The sequence below is a fragment of the Canis aureus genome, chromosome 1 (genome assembly GCF_053574225.1).
Source record: "Canis aureus isolate CA01 chromosome 1, VMU_Caureus_v.1.0, whole genome shotgun sequence".
In the NCBI taxonomy this organism is placed as follows: domain Eukaryota; kingdom Metazoa; phylum Chordata; class Mammalia; order Carnivora; family Canidae; genus Canis; species Canis aureus.
This window is the reverse complement of record NC_135611.1, coordinates 61,781,974-61,795,111: the sequence shown is the minus strand read 5'-3', so window position 1 is coordinate 61,795,111 and position 13,138 is coordinate 61,781,974. Positions and strand designations below refer to the sequence as shown.

Genomic DNA, 13,138 nt, shown 5'->3' with positions numbered 1-13,138 from the left:
AAACTTGGCATTGGGACTGTACCTAATTGAGAGACTGTTGGCTGAAGTGTATTGGCTTCAAGCCCAATCACAGGACCCTTTGGAACAAAAAGTAAGGCCATTAGTGTGCATGCTTAATTCCAAGTGATCTTGTATGAGTCTCCCTCATTCTTGGGATTTACAGGTCCCATGGTTTGGTAGCATGAGAGAGTGACACGTTAATCCTCTTCTTTTTTCTCTCTCATCCTTACAGACTACTATAGGTTACTGACAGTCCTGTAAATGGAGATTAAGTTGTTTTTTGGTTGTTTTTTTTCTTTTTTCTTTTTCTTTTTTTAAGATTTTATTTATTTATTCATGAGAGAGAGAGAGAGAGGCAGAGACACAGGCAGAGGGAGAAGCAGGGTCCATGCAGGAAGCCTGACGTGGGACTCAATCCTGGGTCTCCAGGATCATGCCCTGGGCTGAAGGCAGCGCTAAACTGCTGAGCCACCTGGGCTGCCCGGTTGTTTTTTTCTAACAACTTGGCAGTGAAGCTTATATCAGTTTGTTGAATTATAGGTATTATTAACTTTGAATATCAATCTCATTATAATTTTTTTTCTGTGGGCCTTGGTAATAACCCCCCTTCTTTTTTTAAAGCAGCTTTATTGAAATATAGCTGAACTGTAGCTGGTTTAAACTCTATCAATTAATTAAAAATCTTCCCTTAGTTATGATTCCTTCTTATTAGAGTCATTACATATTGGATTTGTGGGGTTTTTTTTTGGGGGGGGGGTAGTGGTGGTGGTGGTGTCTGCAGAGTGACTAACCAAATGCAGAAACTGTCAATAGACCTAGAATATTACTTAATCCCTTAGAGAATTCCTCTATATATTTGTCTTTAAAAAGCAAAAGCAAAACAAAACAAAGTAACAAACAAATAGACACAACACAACAAAACCTTTAAAAGCAATATTCTTTTTCTTTAGGTAAAAGTAAAACTTGGACAAATGTAAATTATATGAACTCCATTCTTCCATTATCATTGTACTGGCTGACAATCTTCTCTTGCCAAATTATTTGTTCCTGGTTGTAAGGAAGATATTTCTAAAAAATAACTTGAAAGAAGCAGGGGAAATGTAAATAAAGAAAATAAATGTACACTGTTGTATAAGATCATTAGCAAATGGGTTAGAGTAAATTTGTAGGTCCAAAGAGATGGAAAAAGACTTTAAAAGGGGAGTTTCCAAAGGTTTTCTTGATGAGAAAGTTCTCTCTTCCTGGTGCCTGGCTAGGGCTGGAGAGGTCAAACTGTGGGGATCTCTTCCTTCTGAGAACAGATGCCCAGTGAGCTGGATGAGGCTATTCAAGAGTGGCTACTGGCACAGAGATCCACCACCACACACTTTGAGATCTTATTGTAAACTGTCATGATTGACCTGTTTAAAACTTAAGAGGAAGATAGCCCCATATAGGATTCAGTGGGAAACATGAATTTGTCCAAGAGGAAAATAAAATGAAAATTATCTTGAGATTTTTCAAGTAGAATTAACAGTGCTAGTTTCAACAAATAATTATGTCTTTTTAAAAAGTTTTTTAAAAATAATTTAATCTGAAACAAATGCAGAAATGTAATTTCTTGTCCTGCAGAAATAGCCATGGTTTTCCCTGTGATGTTCACAAGCTATTATTCGTGCAAGAGCTATAGACTTACTTTACCCATGCACCAAGCACCCCTCTCTCTCATTTTTGGGGAGCCCAACTTGCTCTCCCACTCACTGCCCCAATTTCCTTCACTGGCAGAGGGTTAAACTTGGACCAAAAATATATGTCATGGTGACATGTACATTGCTGGAGAGACTTTATATAACTAGGTTCAAAAGCCTAGCTCTGCAGCCACGTTTCTATGGCCTATATGAATCAGTCTTATGCAGTTTGTGATAAAAACCAAGTTTTTTTTTTTTTTTTTTTTCCTTAGGCTAAATTTTAAAAGATGTGCAAGTTTGGTAGAAAAAAATTGAATCAAAATCAATAAAGAAACTGAAGCTTCTTTATTAAAAGGTACATCAAAGAAATTCATTAAATATATATTGCATGTCAGAACCAAAAAAAATGCCAAATAATAGTATAAAAGTTTTATCCTTGTATAAGTATGTTATATAATCAAAAAGAAATGTGTAAGAAAAGACTGTTAAATTATCAGATGCTTGCAGATATAACGAAAATTAGGGCATTGTTCAAATAGCCAATTAGTTGTAAAAGGATTTGCTGCTTTCAGTGTAATCTTTTGAATTTTTTTCTTTTTTCTTACTAAGAACTCATAAACTATCTTTCCAAGAGTTAAAACATTCCACCAGAAACAAATAACAAGACTCCAGTGTATTACTTATTTACAAATAGAGAATCTAATTGTCAGAAATTCCTTTATAAAGATTGTGTCTTGAGTTTCTTCCCCAGAAAGTCTAATATGTCTTTGGTCACAGATGTGTACTCCCTATGGACAGAAACCAGGCAGCCTGTTTCTGAGTGCCTTTTATCAGTTCTGACACATCATTGCTCCCGTTTCTTCATAAGTACCAGAGGATGTAAATGAATAGTGCCCCACCTCACTATAATTAGTGGCCTTATCTAATAAAGGTGCCAAGGTTCCGCTCTGTGCTTTATCTGAGCTCACAGCCTATTTTTTGGAGGGGAGGGAGAAGTACTGTCATCAAGTCCTGCTTAGTGATCGCTGCCACCCTGTACTATTTTAGAGATTTTGACTCACTCGTAATTCAAGGTGACAAAAATGGAAACCACTACTTTGGATTTTCAGTTACGACAAATGAAAATGCTATTAAATATATAAGAAATTATAAGAACCTCTGAAATGGTAAATTTTTTCCACTGAGGTCATGAAAAGTAAACCTGAAAAAAAAAATACACTCAGCTTTTGGCAAAATCTAAATGCACAACCATTTCAGTAACTTATCTGAGGTAGCTATATTTCGTTTTATTGTACCATAATAACACCACTTTCCATTTGAGATTTCCCATTTCTGCATCATGATTATTACTATTATCATTATCATTCCATAAAATTTCTTCCTAACTTTTATTCCCACTGTTTTCAACTTCTCTGGTTCATCAAAGTCCCATCTACAGGGAGTGAAATAAAGTATTCCTAAATCCTTCAGGCTCCAATGTCTGGATGCATGCAGCCTTACCCCCATGATAACAACGTAGTGCTACACCAGATCTCCCCTCTTTCCTCTCAGAGATGCTAGACTACTACAGTAGCTAATAGTAGTTGAGGTAGAAACTGCTGAATTTCAAGTCTGATCTATTGAAGCTGAGCCTCCTATAAGATACCCAAGTGAAGTTATGTGGTTGCAAAGAATGGAGATGTATGGTTCACAGGATTAAAATCTGGATTAGAGATATACATGATATCCAAACATGGAGGTTAGGATCACTGTAGGGCAGAAAGGATATTAATAACACAAATTCTGTGAAACAATTTTTTGTGAAAAACTAAACATAAAATATTTAAATTTTGACATCTAAATATAAAAATGCAATCTTTAAGGTCCTACGTCTAAATACATTTACACAAAGAAAAGTCCATATGCGGAAATGTTCAGTGACTGCTTTTGAGACATGGAGTTATACCTGAAATGCACGTGTATTACTTGTGATGCTTTAAAGGTGTTTTGTTTTAATGTCAAAAGAAACAAGATTAGTATATTCAAGTCAGGCATCTTCAAACAATACAGAAATGCATACAGCGAAAAGAGAACATTTTCCTTCAATTACCTCCAATACCACACTCCTTGTAGAATCAATGTTACAACTGTAGCTTGTAACCTCATGCAGTTTTCCAATGCGTTTACAAATACAGGAGAGAAAGATAGGTAAGAGAAACATTTGTTTGTTTGTTTGTTTGTTTGTTGAGCTTTGGTTTTGATTTTGTTTCATCATAATCAGATCTTAAGCCTTTTTCTTGCCTTTACCTATATTCTCTACTTAGATGATTGCTCCTTGTCCATTGGTTTTGAGTGCCTCTATATGACTGGTGACCCCTGATTTTATATGCTCAAGCCATGACCTCTACCCAGAGCTCTAGACTCACTCATACTACTTGGTCATTTGATACACTTGGCTGTGTACTAAACACTTTGAACTAAATAAAGCCCAAACAGAATCCTCAATGCCTGTTTTTTCCTGGGGCCTCAACCCCAAATCATTCTTCCTGTCCTCAGTATAAGGTATTTGGTTTTGTTCATCCAGGCTAGAGCCCAAAATAAATTGTCCTCAATTTCTCAACTTCATATATAATGTATCAGCAGAAGCTGTTGACTCTTCTAAAGTATATTCTGTATCCATCCACTTTTTCCATCTCCACTACCATCACCTTAGTCCAAACTATCATGTTCACTCATCTGGATTACTTCATAGTCTACTTCTCTTCCACTCATGGCTCTTCAGAACCTATTTTCCATGCAAAAATGATGATTTGTAAAAAAGTATGTCAGATCACCTTACTCCTTGATTAAAAACATCCAGTGGTTTCTAATTTCTTTTAGAATAAAATCTAGACTCTGTGCCATTATCTCCAAATCCCTCCATGGCATGTGCCTTGATCTCCATCATTCTGGCTACATTGGTTTTCCCTCTATTCCTAAAACAATAGCAATTCCTTCTGGCCTTAGAACCTTTGTATTGCTGTTCCATTTATCTGAAAAGCTCTTTCTCCAAATATAAGTAACCTGACTCCTTCTCAACTTCCAGTTCTAAATCCCAATGCATCTTCTCAAGGAATTCTTCCCTGGCTCTGTTTCTCCCTTATTATTCAAGTCTTTACAGGCATAAGGTATAAATACTAAAATTAAGCAATGCGTGTAATCAACTTAGAAAAATGCTGGTATTTTTATTATACAGTCATTATACATGACTTACCCACTTGGGGTTTTTTCACAAATCATTACTGCCAAGAAATGTTCATCTATTAAAGTGGGGGACAGAACCAGATATTTACCCTCCCTACTAACGTATAAAAGCCAAGAAAAGAAAAAGAAAAAGAAATAGAGTCCCTTTTCTTAGTCTAATTAGTCTAGTCTTATTCATGACCTTGTTCCCAACTCTACCATCTATAGCAGGGAAAACTGAAAAAGAAAATACATGAATTATATTCCACTTTAAAATTTAATTCAATCCAACTGTTTGCTATAATTATTTCATCTTTTACATGTATCTCCTCAACTTCTTCATTTCCTTGAGAAAGAGAAGGAAAAAGAACTTATATTACCTCAAAACAATATGAAAAAGGGCATGTGTGGCCTCTTGCTGGTTCTTGGGTAACTCAAGAATAGTTAATGAATGACTATATAATCCCAGCATCACTTTATTTTTTTTCCAGCATCACTTTAATTGACTATATACTTTGCTTAATTTAACCCTTGCAATAATTCTATAAAGTGAATACTTTTATTATCCTGGTTTCAAGTTGGAAAAACTGAGGCAGAGAGATGATGTTATTTGGGCACAATTGTACTACACTGTAAATGACAGAGCCAGAAATTGTACCCAGGCAGTCTGCTCCATACCTGATGTCTTTGGCCATCATCTTATGCTGTTTTCTTAGTATGCTGGCTGGATCCAGTGAGCTATGGTTGGCTCAGTCCCATCCTTGTGCTTTCTGCTATTGTCTACTGCTGACATCTATACCTAATGAACTTGTGGTGAAGTCTCCTTGGCTGGCCAAACACTGGGCTGTCAACTCAGCCTTCACATTACACAGGACCTGGTGGAGGTTCAGGAGGAAAAACAAAACCCTGTCTAGGCTTGTCTATACCATTCCACCCACTTACCCATATTTTTGTGTGAACACTCTATTCAGTGGGCTCCTCCTAGAGACCTAATGGGGAGTGGGGCCAGAGCCCTTATGCTCTCCTCTGTTAAAAGTCCATGTCTGCATGTCTCATTCCCCTATGTTTGTCTTATCTTTTCTTTCTCTTTTTCTGCTCATAAGCTGCTGGGCCAAGGGGGTGGGCTGGTTGCTGACTTTGTAGCACAAACTTTTGCTGTGAAATGCCTTCTTTCTCCTAGAGGTAGCACTTGTCAGTTTCCCTTTTCCATGGGCTCCGCCAACAGAATCACTGTTATGCAACCTGGTGCAAGAGGGATGAAAATGCACTGGCTTAATATTTGTCAAATTTATCCATACCTCTCTTGTATGTCTTCCCCGGTAGAACACAGGCTAATGATAGCGGAGGCGTCGGCTGCCCTTTGTAGACCAGCTTGCTGACTGTAAAATCTCAGCTGTTTACTTCCTTAAAACATATGGTCTATTTGTCATGGGTATGACCTTAATAAAGGTCTGTGCAATGCTTAGAAGAATAAAATACATTGTAAAACCTTTCATCCATCAAATGTCTGTCATACTGCCAGGCCAGGTGGAGTAATAATTGTGCTTGCATGTATCAGCAAAGAACAATGTAATAGATGAAACTACTTCAAGTAATTAACTTACTCACAGCTGTTTTTTTTTTTTTTTTTTTTTTTTTTTTGACAGAAAGTGGCTTGAAAGACTGAAGTTACCAAGAGCAGAGAATGAGGCACGTAGAAAACGTTGCCATAACATCACACTGTCTGTTTACTGGAAAGACGGCATGATTAAACACATTATAGAGTTATAACTTGCCTGCTGTGTTAATTTCTTGTGGCTGCCACAAAAAGTTAGCACAACCTTGGTAACTTAAAACAATAGAAATTTATTTTCTCACAGTTCTAGAGGTCAGAAGTTCAAAATCACGGTGTGGGCATGTTCTGTGGAAGTTCTCCCAAAGATGTGGGGTGAATCCATTCCTTCAGTCTTCTAGCTTCTGGTGGCTACCAGCATTCCTTGGAATTCTTTGGCTTATGGTTACATTTCTCCAATTGCTTCTTTGGTCTTCACATCATCTTCTCTGTATGACAAGTCTTCCCATTCCTCTCTTTTATACGGATACATGTGATGGCATTTAGAGCCTATCCATATAATCTAAAATAATCTCCCACACTAGGGATGGAGAGGACACAGGTAAGGGGAAGAGATACATCTGCTTTTTCAAGCAATATATTCACCATGCTCAAATAGAATGGCTTTTCAAACTTTCTAGATTTCCGTGTCCAAGGAAATCTTAGCCTTCAATGTTTCAGCTCTCCCATAAATGTGCTTACTACAATCCTGTCCTTAGATTACTCAAATTAACCTCACTTTTCACCATTTTATGCTTACTTGAAAATAATTGCTTGGTGATTTTGACAACTATAAATTAGTATTTACCAAAATATATAATGCAATGATATAAATACCTACTATCTCAAAAGCAAATGTGGCATAATAAATACATCTCCACAGAAAGGAGAGTGGAAACTGATCATTCATCTTCGTCTATCCTACAATTGTGCTTCACTTTTGTTTACATCCCATCTCCCCAAGTAAGATAAAGATAGGTGAAGGGAAAAATAGCTATGTATGCACGGCTTTGGTGTTGCACATTTAAAGGGAAGTTTGGAACTACTTTTGAAAAGCTCCCCAAATTAACATACAGTTTAATAAAGTTGAATTACTTATGTTTTATTTATTATGAATTATCTGGATACTTTTTGTAAAATTTTTCTTCATTTAATTTATGTTAATTATCATATCAGCTTGGTACTGGAATGGGAAGAGACCCCAAATGAGCCACTTGGCCTGCATGGTAACTCCATGAGCATCAAAAAGCAAGGAATCTTCTATTTCATTGCTCCAACCTTCATGACATATGGCTTCCATCTTGTGTTCAATTGATGGCCCATCCCACACCTTCTCATAACTAGAAAAGGCAAAGGGAGTAAGGGAAGAACATCCCTTTAAGGAAAAATCCTAGAAGCACACAGTATTTTTGCTCTAAAAGCCAAAACCAAATCACATAACCACAACCAGCTGCAAAGGAAACTAGAAAATGTACTCGTTGGTTTGGATGGCCATGTAAGAGTTAAAATCCATTACCATGAGAAAACATATTGGGAATCAATTAACCATCTCTTCCAACAATACTCCCATTTGCCTATCCAAATATCTGTGGTATTTCTTCTCATATATAGAGCACACTCAGGCCCTTCCAAGTCTCGTTCAGCATCTGACAACCTATAGAGTAAAAGACAAGCTATGTGACTGCCCCTCCCCCTAAACACATGCCATAATCTACAATGGTGGAATATGACTAGGGTAACTGTCATAAAGTTTCTAATTTTAAACAGGGAAAGATGGAAACACTGAAGAGTCATCTGTCTATAAAGATTATAAAGGGCTGTTGGATAAGAACCGCAAAGATTCTCTGCCTAAGAATGAGTTCTTATATAGTGACTCTGCCCTTGATTCTTCACTCTGAGAAGAGCTCATGGCTTTGCTTTTTGGGACGTTCCTTTCTATTTTATTGTCCTCTGTGGCCACCTCTGAAGAATGTGTGATGGCTGCCCAGCTTTGCAGTCTGATCTTGTCTGGTACAGAATGATCTGATTTAGAGCTTGAACAATAATAAACTTTGTCAGTTTAGCTTGTAGATTCTTTGACAATAGAATGTCCTCAAAAACTTAGTAGGTTTTTGCTCCTACTCAAATCCATTTAGGAGTAACCACCGCCCCTTGTTTTGGATACAATACTAAAATCTGAAAGCACTTTTTTGTTTTGTTTTGTTTTGTTTTGTTTACTGGTTTCTGAGTTCTACTGCCCCACCTCACCTTCTCAACATAATAGATGCTATCTAGAGACTGTTTGACACAGCCTTGGATGAGATAACAATGTCCTTGATCTGACCTTTACCACCTGGCTGGCTTCCACTATCTAGCAAATATTGTAAGGCCCCAAATCATTGGCATAAACATTACTTACCCAGGAGGTGATCTTAAGGGGTAGTATGGAAGGAAAGCAGAAGTTAGAGGAAGATGTGAGGGAAGGATTATGAAGTTAGAGAAACAGCAGGAACAAGGGCATGTGGTATATGAAAAGAAACATCGACAGACTAGACATAGGACTGATAATGCAGCCAAGTTCAGATGATGATGGAGAGTGTGCATACTAAGCTAAAGAGGGCTGTTTTATGGTTTGAAAAGGGTGGTAGTGAAATGGATTTTTGATACTCCATCTGATAACTGTGAAGGGTGGATTTAAGGAACAAAAATTTTGAGACAGAAGGACCAGCTAGAAGGTTACTATGGTAAACTAGGCAAGAGATAATGACAGAATGATAATAGGATCAAGAAATATTTAATAAGGGGCACCTGGGTGGCTCAGTGGTTGAGCTTCTGCCTTTGTGTGATCCCAGGGTCCTGGGATTGAGTCCTGAGTTGGGCTTCTCCCTCTGCCTGTGTCTCTGCCACTCTCTCTGTGTGTGTCTCTCGAGAGTAAATAAATAAAATCTTTTAAAAAGAGAGAAAAATATTTAATAAATATAATCAGTAGAACTTGGTGGTCATTCAGTCGTTATAGTGTGAGTGAGAGAAAGGAGAAAGGCAAAGGCAAGGGCTCACATAAAGAACACGGAAAAGAGACTGATTCTATCTCAGAGGTATTGAGATTTTTTAAAAAGCCTGTATGAATTCGAGGTATAAGTGTTCAGAGGAGGTAAATACAAGAAAAGATTTTTCAGGAGAAGACTATACCAGAAAAGTCCATTGAGGGTGTTGCTAGTGAACAGGCAATAGTTACCACCTTGGAACCAAAGGATAGCTCTCAGTTAAAGAATATACTGTAGGAAGAAAATCTGAGAATCATCAAAATTTTAGAGGAAGACAGAAAAAAAAAAAGAGAGGCCCCTGAAGAAACTAAGAGGGAGTAGGAGGAGCAAGCCAAGAAGCATGGGAGTAGTGTAAGAGAATTGCTCTGAGGGCTAAGGTAAGAAATGGGGGAAGAGTGAATGTGGGAAATGGAAAGTGTAGGTCAGCAGTGCTCTGACACTTGCAGGGGAGGAAAGAAGGAAGGCAGTGTAATAACAGGAAGAAACAGGGTCAAAATGGGACTTTCTTTTAAGGATGGGAGATTTGTCTATAATGTAGGCCAGCAGCAAGGTGAAGAGATGGGGGTTGGTGGTATTGGAGAGGCAGGGATAACTGATAGATTCAGATCCCACTCCAAGAAGAGAGGAAATCATGAGCAGGGTTGGGAGATTGACCCTGGTGGCAAGGGCGGTCTCAATTCCATAGGCCAGAAAGTTTGTTTGCCTGTCAGTTACGTCAGAATTGGGAAAAGGGAAAGGTAAAGGAATTTATAATTAGGGACTTTGTCTTGCCTCTGGGTATCAGGAGTTGTGAGTGAAGACAGCTTGGGGTCTGCTGCCCTCTTCACCATCTCTGCACTTATACACCATTTAGATCAAGCTGAAGAAATGGGGTTTAAACAGCCTGTGTTCTCACAGGAATATAAGGGAGTAAGAAGACAAAAACTTAGAAGTTGATCCCAGCAGGCCCCGCTATGAGGGTTAGGGTGCTGTCATTGACCTCTCTAGAAGGTGCCACCTGGAGAAAACAGAGCCTACTTTCCCTCTCTTGGCATCGGCCATTACTCCCTGCTCTTACAGAGGGGAGGTCCCTGAGTTCCCATTCAATCTATAATCAGTCCAGGATACTCAGTAGGGCACCCTGGACATAGTTTTGAAAACTAGGCTTTAAAAATCAATCGAATTTGACCAAATTTGTGCTAATTTTTAAATAATAATTCTTTGATCATTGTCAAGCATCCAGGACATTTGAACCGGCATTCCTAGTAACCATTCAGTGACTGTAATGCTTAAACCATTTTCTCATATGAAGTTTATCTGAGCTTGGGCAAATATAAGCCAATAGTAATACCATTTGAAAGCCAGAAATAAAAGAGAAAAGAGAGAAAACAAAAGGGTTGGGGAGGGGGGAGAGAGAGAGAGAGAGAGAGAATGTTATGAAAATAAAAATTAACATATGAGCCAAACTTGCAGAATCAAAAATATTTCACCTGGGAAAGAAAGACTCTGAGTAACTCTCCACAATTGCTTGTGTGGGCAGGAGTTTCAGAGTTTACACCAAGGCTTTTTGAAACCCATACCTAAATTTTCTTTTTTTTCCCCATTCTTTTTTTAAAAGTATTGCATAATTTGAGTCTTTTGAGATCTATAATGAGACAGGGAACAAATCAAAAAGTTTTAGGGGATTTTGGCACACAGGCAGGTTGTGAAAATGAATGCTAAGACACTACAGAATTTCATTTCTTATTAGAAACACCTGCATCTACTTCCATAACTTGGAGATTCTAAAGCTACAGCGCTGGGCTGCTCTCACACAGTTACCTAAATAACATCTTTGTTTTATTTATTTATATATTTTCTGGGGGGCGGGAGGGTAGGGAGGAAGGAGAGGGAGAGAGAGAATCTTTTTTTTTTTTTTTTTTTTTTAAGTTTCAGTTTATTTTATTTATGATAGTCACAGAGAGAGAGAGAGAGAGAGAGAGAGAGAGGCAGAGAGAGAAGCAGGCTCCATGCACCGGGAGCCCGACGTAGGATTCGATCCGGGGTCTCCAGGATCACGCCCTGGGCCAAAGGCAGGCGCCAAGCCGCTGCGCCACCCAGGGATCCCGAGAATCTTAAGTGGCTCCACACCCAGCACAGAGCCCCCTCCGGCCTCAATCTCACAACCCTGAGCTCATGACCTGAGCCAAAATCAAGAGTCAGAGCTCAACCTACTCAGCCACCCAGATGCCCCATAACATTTTTATTTTAAAGAGCAAGGTATACTTTCTTGAATTTGGTGATTTGTCTCATTATCTGTGTCCCTTCAAGTCATGCTCCTTCTTGATCGGATTCCTCTCCTCAAGAAAATTTCTCAAGATACTATCAGTGAATGCAGTGCTTAGAAAATTTGTATGGAGTTAAATGTGTCACTGTCCTCTTTCATCAGTGTCTCCTCTTTAATCTTTTCCTCCCATGATCACCAATAAAGCGTCAGTTCAAACTTCAGATCAACGCAGAGAAACCCAGTTTTACCATTCTTACATGTTGTCTCTTTCTCATTGCCATGGGATGGCTTCTGCTCTCTATAAAGGCGCGCTGAGTGCATAAGCACATACATAAGTCCCTCCCCCTCACACACACACACTCGCAAACACACACGCACAGACACAAACACCAGACTCCTCGAGAAGGAAGAGAAAGTTTTGAGACAAACGAACTTCTGTGACAAATTTTCCAAACTGGACCCAAAATAGCCCTTCTGCACTAAACCACCAATTCAGTGCAAAGAACTACCATCTGGTTACTGTCAGGTCTGCTAGTGCATAAAAGACTCTGTTTTTATACTTTATTTTTCTTTCCCCAAACATGCTGGGTTTCTTTCCCACTGTGTGTGTTGTGTCTAGAAAAAGCTATACTGAAGCGCTATTGTGGTTTGTACTTGCCACCCCTGAAGGCGATGAGCTACCTTCACTATTTTAAATGATAGACTCTCAAATGCTGACAATGTCCAGTTCTGAAATAACTTTCTTACTGTTTTTATGCAAATTAAGGCTATGATGACTTTACCTAGCATTAGCGTGTGTTCCCACACAGAACCAGAAGAACTGAACTAACACGTCCAGAAAAGAGTGAATTGTCTCTAGTGGCCTTGTTTGAAGATGGTCACGATGCAGATCCTGGTCTATACTGCCAGAGTTTCCAACCCCCAGAGTGTGAAGGCCTCACCAAGCGCTTCCCTCGCACACAAGTCCAGCACAGCTGCTTTTATTTCCCTAATAATGCAAATAGCAGAAACACATCTGTTTTCATGCTTCACTGTTGACAGTCCACCAAAAAATGTGCATCCAATAGCTTTTATCCAAATAGACAGAGACATGTTGGGTCCAAAACACAGAGAGGTTATACGATGTTTTGGTTTTAAGTTTGTGCAAGAAATTGAATTTTTGCATTTCATGTCACGCCTAGAACAAATCCCTCTCCCATTCTGACAATATTCTTAGTGAGGTTCCAGACTATTTCCTAGAATGTCTGCAGTGCATTAAGGCTCATTTCTACATTTTATAAAGTATATTTTGAGATAGCTATTTGAAAAAAAAAAAGAATTATGCAAAGTATTTCAGTTCAAAGCAAGGAGTGGTAAAGAAGTACAAATGCATGTGTAATGCACATAGGATGCAACAGAAAGATGTGAGCAG

General features: G+C 38.5%; 1 protein-coding gene across 3 annotated transcripts in view; it reads left to right on the top strand.

Moving 5' to 3' along the window:
- Nucleotides 1-6,638, top strand: part of LOC144316120 (uncharacterized) — a 480,356-nt gene extending 473,718 nt beyond the window's left edge. For all 3 annotated transcript variants that reach the window (XR_013381954.1, XR_013381950.1, XR_013381993.1), the window contains one exon: nt 6,515-6,638. The gene's annotated coding sequence lies outside the window, so the exon portion shown is untranslated. The remainder of the gene's footprint in view (nt 1-6,514) is intronic.
- Nucleotides 6,639-13,138: the final 6,500 nt, after the last annotated feature.